This window comes from Juglans regia, chromosome 16 (assembly GCF_001411555.2).
Source record: "Juglans regia cultivar Chandler chromosome 16, Walnut 2.0, whole genome shotgun sequence".
Taxonomy (NCBI): Eukaryota; Viridiplantae; Streptophyta; class Magnoliopsida; order Fagales; family Juglandaceae; genus Juglans; species Juglans regia.
The window spans coordinates 28,369,349-28,385,040 of NC_049916.1; the positions used below are offsets into that span (position 1 = coordinate 28,369,349).

At 36.8% G+C, this 15,692-nt stretch overlaps 2 pseudogenes; one reads left to right on the forward strand and one right to left on the reverse strand.

Moving 5' to 3' along the window:
• The first annotated feature begins 1,168 nt into the window (after nt 1–1,168).
• LOC109021686 lies at nt 1,169–2,750 on the forward strand (annotated as a pseudogene).
• Nucleotides 2,751–2,779: 29 nt separating this feature from the next.
• LOC109021683 lies at nt 2,780–14,457 on the reverse strand (annotated as a pseudogene).
• Nucleotides 14,458–15,692: the final 1,235 nt, after the last annotated feature.

The following is a 15,692-nucleotide window of genomic DNA, read 5'->3' on the forward strand; positions in this document are numbered from 1 at the left end:
TGTTTTAAATTGAAACAATGTGTTTCAATTGGGAGACCTGAACGAAGAGTCAAAATTTGAAAATAAAATGTAAGCAAACAGGTTCTTTTTGTTGTTGAAATCTTCAAGGTTTTGTGAGGTGATTTTGGGGAAGCTAAAGTAAAACTTGCACCCTCAGTGTTCTCTGGTTGTTCATGGTGGTTGTTAGGGTTATCTTGCGTAGGATCATCCTCCGCCACATCGAGAGCTCGCTTCTGAATCGATATTGTTTTCGAAGCAAAATCCAGAGAATCTTGAAGAAGGTTTGTATACACTTATGGAATGAATAGTTACTCTGGTTAGAGAAAAATACAGGGAGAAAGAGAAAGATGAAGGTGACGCAGTGTGGTTATGGTGGACTTAACCTTCAGAAAAGCATTAAAATAGTATGTGAGAGAGGATGCGTGATGTACATCACAACTTAATGCCAACGTTACTATTTTCTTTATTGGGTGTAGGGGGGCGGCATTTGGCAAATTAGTATTAAAATCACGTGATGTACATGTAAAGAAAGAAGTAGTCCGAGAAAGATGCCACGTTAGCTTCGTGCTCAAATTCGTACGCGAAAGTGCCTATATGTAGCGGTGCTCAATTCGCTCTAGCAGTTTCTTTTTAACGACCTTCATTATCTTACTTTTTTAATTATTTTTCTTCTCTCTCTCTTTTTTTTTTAACAATTGTCGTTTTGTTAATTCTCAACATTAATTTATATCGTAACGATTTCGAATAATAATGATTCAACCAATACGATTGATATGTTGATATTGGAGTTTTTTTAAACTCGAATTTAAGGTAATTACTTCATATTTTATAATAATTTTAAAAATAAGATTATAAAAAATTGTGTATATCATTTAGCAGTATAAAAAAAAAAAAAAAAATACTGTCGACGGAGATAGACGTTGGCATTGCAATTGGCATCCATTGAAAATACAGTGGCAGAGAGACAGAGAGAGGAAGAACAGGAATTAGAAACATGAGGCGTGGGTGCATGCATGCGTGGGGAAACAGTAAACATTGTTCTACCAAAACAAACCCAACTTTCCTATTTTCGACTCCTAAAAATCATCCTTAAATCTCTCTTTTTCCTCCGCTGTTTTTCGTTTCCATGTACATAATATCTTTCATGATTTTAATCTTCTTCTTCTTTAAACTCTCTCTTCCTCTCTGTTGTCATTTTTTGTTTTCATATTTATCAGTGATCTTTACTCTCACGCCTTCAAGTACGTACTCGAGAATTTCTTCTTTTTTTAACTCAAATTCAATTAAAGCATTTTCGTTCTGTTCAGAATTTAATATTGATTGTGTGTGTGTTTTTTCTTAATGGAATTGCAGATTTGGTATACGAAAAGGGGTCTGATTTGGGATCAGTAAGCAAGAGCGAGTTCAATATACACATAATAATGGCGGGTGAAAATGAAGGTGGTTGTACTGATAATAATGGAGAAAGGTTGAGCGAAACGACATCACCTAAGAACAGGGTTAAGTTCCTGTGTAGCCATGGCGGGAGGATCCTCCCTAGGCCCACCGACGGTCAGCTCAAGTACGTTGGTGGTGAGACACGTGTCATCGCCATTCCTCGCGACATTTCATTCTCAGGTTTCGAATGTGATATCATCACGATCACCTGAATCCAATCTATTTACGCATCTCATGAACTAAATGAATGTGTGCAGCAATTTGCTTTTTGGAATTCATATGGAAATAAAATTCGCATGTTAGCGGTATAGATTTATCTTATGTTATTGAATAACATAAATGTACTCTTATTCCTCAATGAATGGCGGCCTGGTTGTTGTTAACAGAGCTAATGAAGAAGGTGGTTGCAGTGTTTGATGTAGATACGATCCTCAAGTACCAAGTAATCCCAGAGGATCTTGATGCCTTGGTGTCTGTTAGATCCGACGAGGACCTCAAGCATATGCTCGATGAATATGACCGCCATGAAAGCGAAGCGACTCCAAGGCTCCGAACCTTCTTGTTCCCATCCAACCCCATCACGGTCGACAACCAAGCCACCTACCCTGAACCCCATGCACTGGAGCAGCGTTATGTTGATGCCATTAATGGCATTATCCGCACAACCACTGCTTCTACACTCACCTCTATAAATACAAATCGTGTCACCTTACTATGTCTTCTGCTTGCTCTTCTCCCCACTGTTCTTCCCCAAAAGCTCAAAATGTTGATCCTTTGTATGACACCATCTCGTCAAATGGCTACCGGCAGAATGGTCTGGTTTCTATGCATAAGGTCCACAGCTCCCCTAACCTTTGCAGCCTCAACAACTTCCAGAACCATAGCAATGGGCTTGGCAACCACCACTTGTGTCAGCACCACCACTACCAAAACCATCCACACCAACATCACCATGGCTATTATCATTCCAGACCACCAATCGACCCTCATAATAAAGGTGTTGGTGGTGAAATGTTAGCTCGAACTTTGTCATCAGGCAGGGCTGATATCGGGAGGAGCATGATGGGTTATCGCATAAACAACTATTACCCATCAAGTAGGCATCGAAGAGAGGGTGGAGGCTGCAATGTGTGTGGATATGAATGCGGGTTTTATGGGTGTGGCGGGTTCGAGATATCAGGTACCAGGAGTGTTCCTCGGAGTCCAAGATAAAATTTCGGGAGAGAAGAAAGGCTTGAAGATGGAGGTCAGGCTATCAGAAGCGAGTAGAGAAGACCTTGTAAATATTGTTATAGATTATTATATATATCCATTGGGCAGGTTTGAAACTTAAAATAGATCATACTCAATTAAGCTCATGCGTGTAAGCTATATGAAGATATTACAGGCAGGTAGGTACATATAAAAGAACAAACATTGAACGACAAGCAAAGATGAGTAGCTCCTGTGCAATTATCCCCTCTATATATATACATGATAATCATCGGCAGAATCATCACTGAGACAAAATGCACGACAATTTCTTCCCTCAAATCCGTCATGTTGCATTTATGTAATATTTCTTCAAAAAGTGGCAATTGCCCCAAAATTTTGCTACTGAGGGGAACTTTAAATAGTCTTATATCTCTATTTTCAATTGCATTCTTTTTCCCGGAAGGCAAAATAAGACTCTGTAACCCTGACCAAGTTAATCCAATCCCCGCAAAATCAATTCTCATACACATTAGCAAAGAATAATCGACGAGCGGCAAAAAAATATCCACTTTTTGCTCTGACTTGCTGTCAGTGAAATCTGCATCGATAACATCTCCATCAGGCCCCTTGCCGGATGATTCTGAAGGCCCAAATTCACCACCAGGTGCCGGCCCAGGACCAGCACCTGCACCACCTGGTTGATTGTAAAGGGACTGGCCAAGCTGCATGACTTCTTGATTTAGGGCCGCCATAGCGTCCTTAATGGCTTGGGTGGAACCCCCTGAAACTGCATCCTTGAGCTCTCCAAGTTTTGCCTCCACCTTCTCTTTCACTGGGCCTGGAACCTTATCTCCCAGCTCCTTGAGTTGTTGCTTCTCTGTCTGGTATACAATAGAATCAGCTTGGTTCTTAGTGTCAATCGCATCTCTCCTTTCCTTGTCCTCCTTTGAAAACTTCTCCGCCTCCTTGACCATTCTCTCCACCTGCATATTTCACACACATTTTACCTTGGTACTCTCCGGCTTTTGACCTAATGCTACAAAACCCAATAAAGTCTACTGTCAGGTTCCAAGCACAGCATAAATTAAATGAGATAAACCACTATATTCTATACCTATTCATCTTCATTGGAAACAACAACATACCTCATCACCGGGTAAGGTGCTAGCACCAGTAATTGTTGTCTTGCTTCTTCCCTGTGCCCTTGTCAACCGCAGTGACTGAGAGGATACCATTGGCATCAATGTCAAATCTTACTTCAATTTGAGGAAACCCACGAGGTGCAGGTGGGAGGGATACCATCCAGACGGAAGCTACCAAGAGATTTGTTGTCCCTAACAAACTCTCGCTCGCCTTTGGAGAACACTAATCTCGACACTGGTCTGCCCATCTGCAGATGTAGAAAACACCTCGGACTTGGATGCTGGCAGGGTAGTATTTCTTGGGATGATCTTTGTCATCACACCACCCTGGGTTTCTAGGCCCAGTGACAACAGTGAAACATCCAAAAGCACGATATCACTGACATCCCCAGATAAAACACCAGCCTATAATAAAATATGAAAAAATCTTCTCGACAGCCTACAGTTGGCGGAAGCCACAACACACCTAACGTTTTGGGTTGAAAAAAAAAAACAACTGCGTAAGGTGTGTGGAGAGTGCAATGTACAGTAGGCTGTTGTATAGAAATTCGCAGGCATGAAAATCGTATTTTAGTGTGAGATTGTGGTTCCGCAATGAATAAGGAGAAACATAAATCAATATTCGTAAAGCAGTAGGCATAAAAGCGTGATCTTTTGAAATTAAGTGATAAACCATGAATATTTTAAAAAGGCATACAACCTCAAATCGAATGAACTACCTGCTAAAATAATTCAAATATTTGCAGTTTTCTATGAACAGAAGTTTCTGTTAAACAGATTGTGATCATATAAGAAGATTTTTTTTTTGATAAATGATTGTGATCATATAAGATTGTCCCGCAAAACTATCCTAGCAGTCAATAGATGGATATCATCTTCATCTTTATTATCAGAAGAATCTTCAACTAACTGTTTTCTCAGCCAAATATTGGAACATTGCATAAGTTAGTCTTTTGCACTACTTAAAAAGTTCATTTTTGCAAAGCACAGCAGATCTGTGAGCTCCGTTAACAATATTAATGTCGACTGATTAGTAGCTCAAAGCCATATTCTGTGGATGACCACGCCTATAGGAGATTTAAAAAAATAAAAAACAAAAATCTGTATTACTGACAGTAAAACCAGAGGATGCTAGACTGAAGTTATCTGTTGATCTTGTGAGAATACTGCATACCATGATGAAGCCCTTCCGGAGTGTAAGGTAATCAGCACGAACCACCGAACGCCCAAATTGCCGGAAGAAACATGTCTGCAATTTCAATAAACCATACAGCTTAGCACAAATATTATACCAACACAACAAAAGCAGAAAAACATACATGGAGGGAAAAAAAAATTGTATACAAGTGTGGAAAAATTCAAAGTTAAGAAATAGTACAAAGAAAGCACACATACACTTCTGGCACTAGTCATTGCAAAGCAGTATACGTGTGCATAAAATATTAAAAGTAAGAAAAATAACTACAGGGGAAAATCAATTACATCAACAGATAGAATAAAAGAATCTAAAAACAGAATATGGGGAGAAGAGAGTATATTATCCTTCTAATAATCGCCCTGTGGTGGTTTTTTTAATAATAATAATAATCCAGTTGACTGCAATCTGAAATCCTAGAATAGTATTGCAGTGGATCTAAACTCCTCATTATGCTCGGAATTGAACCTATATTACCATTACTGCCTATATCCTTCTAATAATCCCCTATGGTGGTTCATTTATTGCAAACAAAGACATTTGCTGAAATTTTTGCAGACAGTAAGAAAGGACCCCACAAATCTCTTAACCCATTACTGCATTTACAACCCCACATTTTTTGAATTTTACTTTTCCAAATATGTTCTTAGAATTTCCACAATACACTTTCACTGACACTCCAATTAAATCCCTCTAGCATTGAAGATTAAAAGAAGGAAAAATACAATGAGTAAGTAGGTAAGTTAAGGAACCCAAACCAAACACACTTAGCAAATTTATTGTGATACCCCATATGATATGGATAATGGTAGGTGGTGTATGGGATCTCACATTGCTTGGGAAGGAGAAGTTCTTGCTCTTTATAAGGTTCCAATGGGCTCTAATTGTATCATTGACTAGTCCTTTTAGAGTATAGGCCATGTGGTTTGAGCCTTCAATTGGGACGTTACAAATAGTATCAGAGCCTTTCCCAACCAGAAATGTGGGACTTGAGCCGTGCCACCTACAATAGATAGGCCCGACGAGGATGTCGAGAATTTAAAGGGAGTAGATTGTGATACCCCATATGATATGGATAATGGTAGGTGGTGTATGGGATCCCACATTGCTTGGGAATGAAAAGTTCTTGCTCTTTATAAGGTTCCAATGGGCTCTAATTGTATCATTGACTACTCTAGCCTTAGCATAATCATACAGTACAACAAAAGAGAAGGAAAAAAAAAAAATCTACCTACCACCCAGACAAGGAAACTATTCCTGACCCAAGGATTTGAAGTATGAAACTTGACAAATGTTGATTGCCTTCACAATGTCTCATTTCTTGTGATTTCTGTTAGCACAATATATATATATATATATATATACATATATTAAAAAAGAGAGAAAGAACATACAATGGCAATACCAAACCACATCAATTAAAAAGTAACATACTCTAAATAATGTAGGATCCTTGAATGAGAGTCAGAAAGATGGGTAATGTACTGTTATCTAATAGAAAGAGTGGCGGACCCACTTTGGCCCAAGGTGGGAAGTTTTTGCTCGGAGAAAATTGGCTTATGACCCATTGGCACTACTTGCTCCTGGCCAAAGAATATTTTAAAAGGCAATAATAACCTTCTCATGACAGTGGCCTCACAACATTTATTTTTTTTAAAAGGTAGAGGCCCTAAAAGCATGTGCAGAAAATGCCTTGGCCACATAAGCAGCAAATTGGTAAATACTAAATTCGTATGCCTTTTTGTACATGACAAGTGTAACATGGAGGCTCCAGGCTAGTAGAAATTTCTTCAACAATTAACTGTTTTTGAATGAATTATTGGTTACCATAGTGAAAGGAACTGGAGCTCACCAGCCCTATTAAAGGATGTAAATCTTGAATTTGTAAACACCAGTTCATTCCACACCGGCATAGATTCAAATGAAAAGCAAAAGGAAACAAAAGGCTGAGCAAATTTAAAAATGTACCCAAAACAAACAAAGGGCCAGCTCATGCTACACCGGCATAGATTCAAATGCAAAGCAAAAAGAAACAAAGTTTGAGCAGAGTTAAAAACGGACACACAAAAGCTAGGAAGGAAATTACCAACTTGTTGCCAATAGAAAAATTTAAAGTGTGGTTGATGGAACCATGCATATACCAATATGTAATAACACTGTCATAATTCATCTAAACTATGGGTGCAAATTTAGGTTTTCACCTTTTATTCAACCTAAACTAACGTCATATTTACCATACTGTTGCAAACAATTGTTGGAAACTGGAACAAGATCATACAGATATTAAGTTATTAGATGCCTCCATTACTAACTTTTCCTAAAGTGATCCTACATATTGTAAAATAACACTATTGCTCTTCTACTACCTTCCTTCTTTGTTATTATCTATGTATTTTAAGCACATTAACCAAAGGACACAGATTCTGAACTTGAGTTAATTCTGTAGGTGTTTTATAATGAATTTATCTATCAGAATAAAAAAACAGGTTTTTATTTTTTATTTGGACATTGTCAGACCCTTGTAATTCTGCATGCTTGTTCATTTTTAGCAGGTGAAAGTTAAGGCCAAAATTCAATTTGATGTAGGAATCCTAACATAGGCATATAGAGAAATAGATTATCAAAGTATAAAACATATGCTTCTGTAGGGTATAGAAGTCGGAAACAAACAGACCTTTCATTCTTAAGCTATTAAATTTTTTTATTACTCATCAACCTTGCAGAATATTGTAAAGCAAACAAAGAAAATCATTAAACAAAATTATAAGAATATGGAGGTAATTATGGCAGAGTGGGCCAATCTTCTCTGACAGTAACATTGAGGAACGGGATTCTTTTTTATTTCTTTTTTTTTTTTCAAATGATTTATTCTATATAAGTTAATATAAGTTCTTATTTGATATATATAAGATATTGAGAAGGTTAACAGTTGGACTAATGAAGTATAACAACAGATCTCAAATAAGAAGAAAGTTTATTAACACTATATCAAAGACACCAAAATTTCATAACTAGGGCAATTCATCTATCCAAAAAGGAACTGAAGCAACTTCATTTTCTTTTTCCATTTTTTATTGTGATGTTTGCTTTTATTCTTTTCATTCATTTGTAAGTAAATTAGTGTAATGGGATAAAGAGGCCTCTGTACCAGAAGAATGCAGATCTGAATCCAGAGAGGACCCAACAAGAATCTCATACTAAAACCAGTTTATTTGGTCTTGAATCTTCTGAGAATGTGTAGGTCTGGGCTTCAACGGTCTTGCTAATTAAATGTTCATCACGGTTTCTTATCCTTGCCTTTTAAAGCAATGATCAGCAGTAGAATGAATCTTTCCACTTTTCACTCACTTCAAATGCAGCAAAAGAGATAAGATCAACTAAGAAAAGTGCACTAAAAAAGGACTAATATTTTGCTGTGGAGGAGATTTTGGCATGTGTGTTGGAACTGTTGGGGAAAAGGTGTTAGTTATTAACACAGTGCATGATTATATTCAGTCACGGTTCTGTATCTTTAAGTGTGAAGTTAAAAGATACATGTGGCCACCTTCAGAGTTCCAGAATGCTCTGACTTGGGATACTTGCCTCTGTTTTTTAGACCACTCAAACTAAACCAATGACACTTGGAAAACTATACCTACCACGTCATAAAGTAAGGAACCAGTTTGCCACTGAGTACTGAGAACCTTTGCTAGGGAATATTCACAAGAAAAGGGGCGGCCTAACTTATTAAGGGTATGTATGAATGCAGTTGTTAAATCAAATAAGCATTTATGTCATTCATTCATGCTGCCAGTAGATTTCTTTCCTGAGACAGGTAGTTACTTATGTATAGAAATTAGATTAGGAGCAGGAAGTTCTCATCCTATGAGAAACAGTCATCCATCAAAATAAACTTTGAGGCAACATTTTTTTTTTTATGTAAACCCCAGAATCTCAAGCAAAAAATAAACTAGAAATACATGCACCTTAAAAAGTATATGGTGTCTTGTTTAAAGACTTGAGCAGTGCTACCCATAAGCCTCACACCCTGCACACCCACTTAAAAACATGTCATTTTACCTTTTTATCCTATTTTACTTACAAACATGTTTGGAATCATTTTTATTACATGGGTAAAAAAGTAAAATGATACATTTTTAAATGGGTGTGCAAGATGTGAGGCTTATGTCTATAATTTTTCTAAAGACATTGCTAATTTTCTGATGTTGGAAAATCAAACTTCAAAGAAAGGTGCATTGTATTCAATCATCAAAAGCACCTCAACTGAAGCATTTAATCAGTGCCAGGTTGACTGAATGGTACTCATAGATATGCAAATATTATGGATGATGAGATTCTAAAGAACAAAAGAAATTCTAACCCTCACAACTTCCCTCAGAACCCAACAATGGGGTCAATGAGCAAAGATTGCCTCATGAAGGATCACCATCCAGAGGTCAATGGAATATGGGCCTAAAACTGTGCTGAAATTACAGATGGAACCACTTCTGCTCCGCGAGATAGATAGATTGTCTGCATTTGCCTGAAATTACAGATCAAACACCTTCCTCCTATTATTACTTCCGCAAACTCTCATTTCATTTTACAGCAATCCTTATTACATTGCAGCTTTTTCCCATTTCTCATTTCATTACAACAAAATTCACAAGTTACACGGAATTACAATGAGGTCCATAACAAAACACAAAGCAAACAAATTGCTACAACCAGGGACAGTCTTGAAGAGAGGGAGAAGGGGGAGGGCGTTTGAAGAGCTGGTGGTGTGACATTAAAATCTTCTCTAAGTGACTCTGATTCCTCTGTTTCAGGGTGAGAGAAAGAGAGAGAGAAGAGACCAATTAAGGACCCTAATTTTCTGGAAAATTATCCATGCCCTAAGCATACTCATCTTAGAAACACACATAAATCACATCTTGATGTACACATGAAGAACATAGCATGTATAAATGGGAAAATGGTAGTACAATATTTACCTAGCAAACCATTTGGCAAAACAGAGCACTCGGTCCCGTCTCTGGTCCGGTCCGTTCAATCAGCTAGCGGGGAGCGGTGGAGCTGGGCAGACTAACAAGCGTCGCGAGTTGGCCCTGAACCGAGAGATGTCGTTGCAAGGTGGCGCTGGCAAGAGGAAGCCGACGAATGCGGGTTTGTGGCGAGGAAGGAGGTTCGCGGGATTGAAACCTTGTTTGCTCCATTCAACGAGCTCGCGGGACAGTGGAGGCGTTGGGCAGCGGAGGAGCGCCGCTCAATACGGCATCGCCGGGAGGAGCTGGGTTGCGATGGAGCATCTCTTTCGCGGGATGAATTCGAATGGGATGAAAATCTTATAGATTTGCGAATTCGATCAAAACGTGCGTTTTGATTTTAAAAAAAAAAAAATACAAAAAACCACAAGCATCCATGTAGTGAGTGCATTATGTGCACCCGCTACAATGGATGCTATATAGAAGAACTCTTGATTTAGATAGTGAGATGAGATGATTTGTAAATAGAAGTGAAATAGTTTGAGTTGAGATGTTTTATAGAGTTTTGAAAAATGATAGAAAAAAAGTTGAATAAAAATATTATAAAATTAAAATATAGTTAGAAAATAATTTCTTAATATTATTTTTGTTTTAGAATTTGAAAAAATTGAATTAATTTTTGTATTTTATTGAGAAATTTGAAAAAATTGTAATGATTAGGTAATAATTATATGAAAAAGTTGAAGATTTTAAATTGAAAATTATTTGTGTTTGTGATGTTTGAATATTGAAATAAAATGGGATAAGATGAGATGAGAGGCTCTTGCTATCCAAACCAGGCCAAAATAGTGCGACTACATAATCTATTCCAATGGCCAACAGTTATCAATGAAATCATCACAGATAACAATGGGCACAACACATTACTCAGACGTGAAAGTATAGAGTAGCTCACCTGAACTGCAACCCCTAGGGCAACAACTTCATCAGGATTTAGGGCAGGTTTGGTAATCAAAACAAAACATAAAATTTTCATCTCATCTCATCTCATCACATCATTACACCTTCTTCAAATATCTATACAAAATATAATAAACAATTCAACTTTTTCAAATTTCAATACATTTTTTTCAAATCTCAAAACAATAATAATATTAAAACATAATATTTTAAACTTCAAAACAAAACACAAAATTCTCATCTCACCCCCCAAACCTGCCCTTATTGTCACATTGGGATCTTTCCCAGTCAACTTCTTCACAAGCTCTTGAATAGCTGGAATTCGAGTTGATCCTCCAACAAGGATCACTTCATCTAGATCTTTGAAGGAGAGTTTAGCATCCCTCAAGGAGTTTTCAACTGGTGTTCTAAGCCTAAAACATAATCAGGCAGTTTGAAATGTTTAACTCAACACTTTAGTCGTTTTACAGAGCCAACGAAAATAAAACTTTGCTAAAAGCTTACTATTTTCAAATAAAGCTATAGACTACATATGAGAGTAATCAACAAAGATGATCAGTGTGTGATGTTGAAAATAATAAGACACATTTGGAGTTTCGAAAGAATGGCAGGTACCTGTCAAGAAGGTCAGAACACAATTCCTCAAACTTGGCCCTAGTGATGGTGGTTTCAATATGCTTGGGGCCATCTGCAGTGGCAGTAATGAAAGGCAAACTGGAAGAAGACAGTAAAAATTAAACTTCGGTATAACCTCAGAGAGACATATCCTCACTCTTTCGATGGTTTTTTTTTTTTTTTTTGGGGGGGGGGGGGGGGGATTGATCAGCAAAAGAGTTAGATACAATGAAATACCTAATGCTTGTCTGGGTTAAAGTTGAAAGCTCCATCTTAGCTTTCTCAGCTGTCTCCGTTAGCCGCTGAAGAGCTTGTTTATCCTTCAAAAGATCTATACCTTCATCTCTCTTGAAGTTTGCAGCAAGCCAATCGACAATTCTCTGCAGGGTTCTTTGACAGTTAGTATTTCTTTTTCTCTTTCTGGAATAAAGGAGAAGGAAACCAAAAGAGCAGAAAAATAAGCAAGCCAGTAGAAGGGGAAAACTAAAAGTTCCTGACCTTGTCAAAATCATCACCACCCAAAGTCAAGCACTGCAATGGAAAGAGAAAAAGAAAATTGATTCCTAAATGCATTTGTCATTACAAGGCATCTTTCAGGAACAAAGTCCGTTATAGAGATACCAACAAAAAGAACTAGAATAGTGGCAAGGTGCTAATGTAAACGGGGACATAACTTAACAGGTTTATGAACAATGATCTAACCTGAAACATCAAAAGTACCACCACCGAGGTCAAATACCAAGATGGTCTCATTGTTCTTCTTTTCAAACCCATATGCTAATGAGGCAGCAGTAGGTTCATTGATTATTCTAAGAACTTCTAAACCAGCAATACGACCAGCATCCTTTGTTGCTGTCCGTTGGGAATCATTAAAGTAAGCGGGCACTGTCACAACAGCTTTGGTAACTTTATCATTCAGAAACTTTGAAGCATCATCCACAAGCTTCCTCAAAACCTAAAGATAGGGATACGAGTTACGAAAGAATCCAAAAGCAAATGCAAATAACCAAATTCATAGAAACAATCACTATGTATCTGCATGAATGAAACATTAATCATCATATACCACAAGCTCTACCAAACATAGAGATAAAAGCATATGTATCGTCAAGTCCAATGTTCAATATCAAGAAACGTGCGTTTAACAAGTATCAATAAAATTCTGGAAACTTGTAATTTTCTTTTTGGTAATACAAATTTTATTCATAAAGACAAAAGGCATAGCCCAAGTACATGGACATATGAAGAACCTTGGGAAAAATTCAAATAAGTTTGTAGCCATGCCGCATTAATTGCAACAGTTAACAATCCAGTCCACACTTAACTTGGTGATTCTTTTTTCTCATACAAGTCACTTAACATAATGATTCCAAAACACACAAGAACAACAAATTTCATATTTTCTTCCCTCAACATCCTCTAGCCAATCAAACCATCTAAATGCACAAAACTTTAAAACGAGCGCATTACCAACAAACCATATCCGAAATTGCGCCCCAACTGACCGCATTTAATACGAAGTCCTCCATTGTCACAAGCATAAAACATAAAAAGGCCATAAGATGATCAACACACAAAAACAACACTTGTGAACTTCATACAATTTAACATATTCGGGAAACCAAAAATTAAAGTTAAACAGTTGAGATGAGTTGAGATTAAAATTAAAAATTTGAATAAAATATTGTTAGAATATATTTTTTAATATTATGTTTGTTTTGAAATCTGAAAAAGTTAAATTATTTATTTTATTTTGTTTTGGAATTCAGAAAAATTGTAATGATGAGTCAAGAGGTTTTTAAAATTTTCAAAATTTTAGATTTTAGTCTTAAAAACAAACGAGGGAAGAAAAAAAAATCAAGCCCAAAAACCACAAACCCATTTCGCCCAATAACTTTCTTTTTTCCTTCACAAAAATTCCCCATTCCCACAAAACAGAAAACAGCAATAACAGAAAACCAGCAACAAAAACATCAAAACCCAGTGCCAAAAACTACAATTCCATGTCAACTTTGCGCCTGGTGAACCCTATTTTAACCCAATTTCCCCCTTTCCAAAGCCCAAGAGGCAACAAATCATATGAAAAGCAACAACAAAGCAAAAAAGATTATCGAGGCCATCACCAAAAGGGAGTTACCTGGGCAGAGATTTCTTCTGCAGCAAACTTCTTTCAGATTGCTGGGCACTCCAGCTTGACATTTCCATTCTCGTCCCTGACGACCCGGTAGGAGACCTGCTTGCTCTCCTCGTCCACTTCGGACATCTTCCTCCCAATGAACCTCTTGACGGAGAAGGGAGAAGAAGGTGTTCTCCGGGTTCACGACGGCCTGGCGCTTGGCAATTTGACCCACCAACCTCTCCCCACTCTTCGTGTAGGCGACCACAGACGGCGTGGTGCGCTGACCCTCTGCGTTGGTTACTATGGTCGGTTTGTCTCCTTCCATAGCAGCAACAGCTGAGTTGGTCGTCCCCAGGTCGATCCCCACGACCTTCTCGTTCACCACCTTAATCGGGCGCACCTTACCGGCGGTTCTGAGTCGGGGAAAAGACGCCGTACCGCAAAGCGTCTGGCCGAAGAAGAAGGCTTTGGAGGAGGAGAGATTGGGACGATTGGGTTTGCTCCAGAAGGAAGCGGTGGTATCGAGGGTATGTATTTGGGCTGTGGAGGAAGCCATTGAGAAGGTATCCGAGGGTCAAAAACGAATGAGGGTTTCGGCTAGAGTATACGGGAGAGTGAGAGAGAAGACGAAGATAACACTAAAAAATCTAAAGCGGAGGAGGAAAGGAGGAAGAGGAAGTGTGGGGTTGAAGTCGAAACTCCCGACAACTTTGCTCGGAACAAAGAAGAGGAGATAGAAAAATGGAAGATAGAAGAGGGTTAGGGTTGTATGAGGGTTTATGAGCGAGGGAAGGAGAGGTGATGTGACGCGTGGAGAGTTCGAGAATGACCTAGTACTCCCGCTGCGGATGGATGAGAGAATGCTGGCCGTTCGATTCGATACTGGTTTCACGTTTGTACTTTTTTTTTGTCTGTTACAGCTAGCTTTGGCCAGCCAAGTGAGAACATCGACGTGGACTTTAGATGAACGGGAAAGAAATAATAATAAATATATTTGTACGAAAAAAATAAAAAATGGTATTATCAACTTTTCCTGTAATAGTAAGTCATAGAGATGCAATCGATCAGGTCTAGTTTGATAAAATTTAAAACCGAATTAATATGTATCGATTTTATATTTTTTAAAATCGATTACATACTATTTATTCTCTTAAATTGATACTTTCGATTTTATTAATTTTCAGTCCGATTCAATCCGATTTTCTGATTTTTTTTAAATATAAATTTTATAATTTGTCATTATAAATTTGCTTATAAAAAAAAAAACTAATTTAAAAAATATTATTTTATATTTTTATTATAAGTTATATATTAGTATTAGTTATAAACTATATATTTAATATTAGTATTAGTTATAAATTTTTAGTGATTTAGTATTAACATTTTATGTAATAATTTATAAATTATAATAAGAAATTATTTCATATATAAAACTTTCACATAAAAAATTATAATTATACATAATATATAAAACTTATATATATTAATATATATATAATATTTTTTATAAAACTTATATATACAATAATATAAATATTTTTTTTATCAACCGGTTCGGTCCGAAAAATCCTAAACCGGAACCGGTCGGTTTTTACATTTTAAGAACCGGTCTCGAACCGGACCGATTCAAAACCGGTAAAACCGATCCAGTCCGATCCAGTCCGGATCGATTTTTCAGTTTTTCGATTTCAACTTACACTCCTAGTAAGTCAATTTATATTCTGAAAATATTTTATCTCATCTTATTTAATTTTATTATTATAATTTTTAAAAATTTTTATATAAAATATAACAAACAATTTACTTTTTTTGAATTTTAATTTAATTTTTTTAAATTTTAAAATAATAATAATATTAAAAAATAATATTTTTTTTTAACTTTTATCTTCTCACGACTTTCTTTTCTTTGAAAACTAACATTCACCAATCATTCCATCATGACCACGCTGCAAATAATCCAACCACGCCCAACAATTAAAAAGTAAGAAATGAGTTGTAAATAGTAAAATAAAAGTTAAATTATTTATTATATTTTATATGAAAATTTAAGAAAATTTATTTTGAAA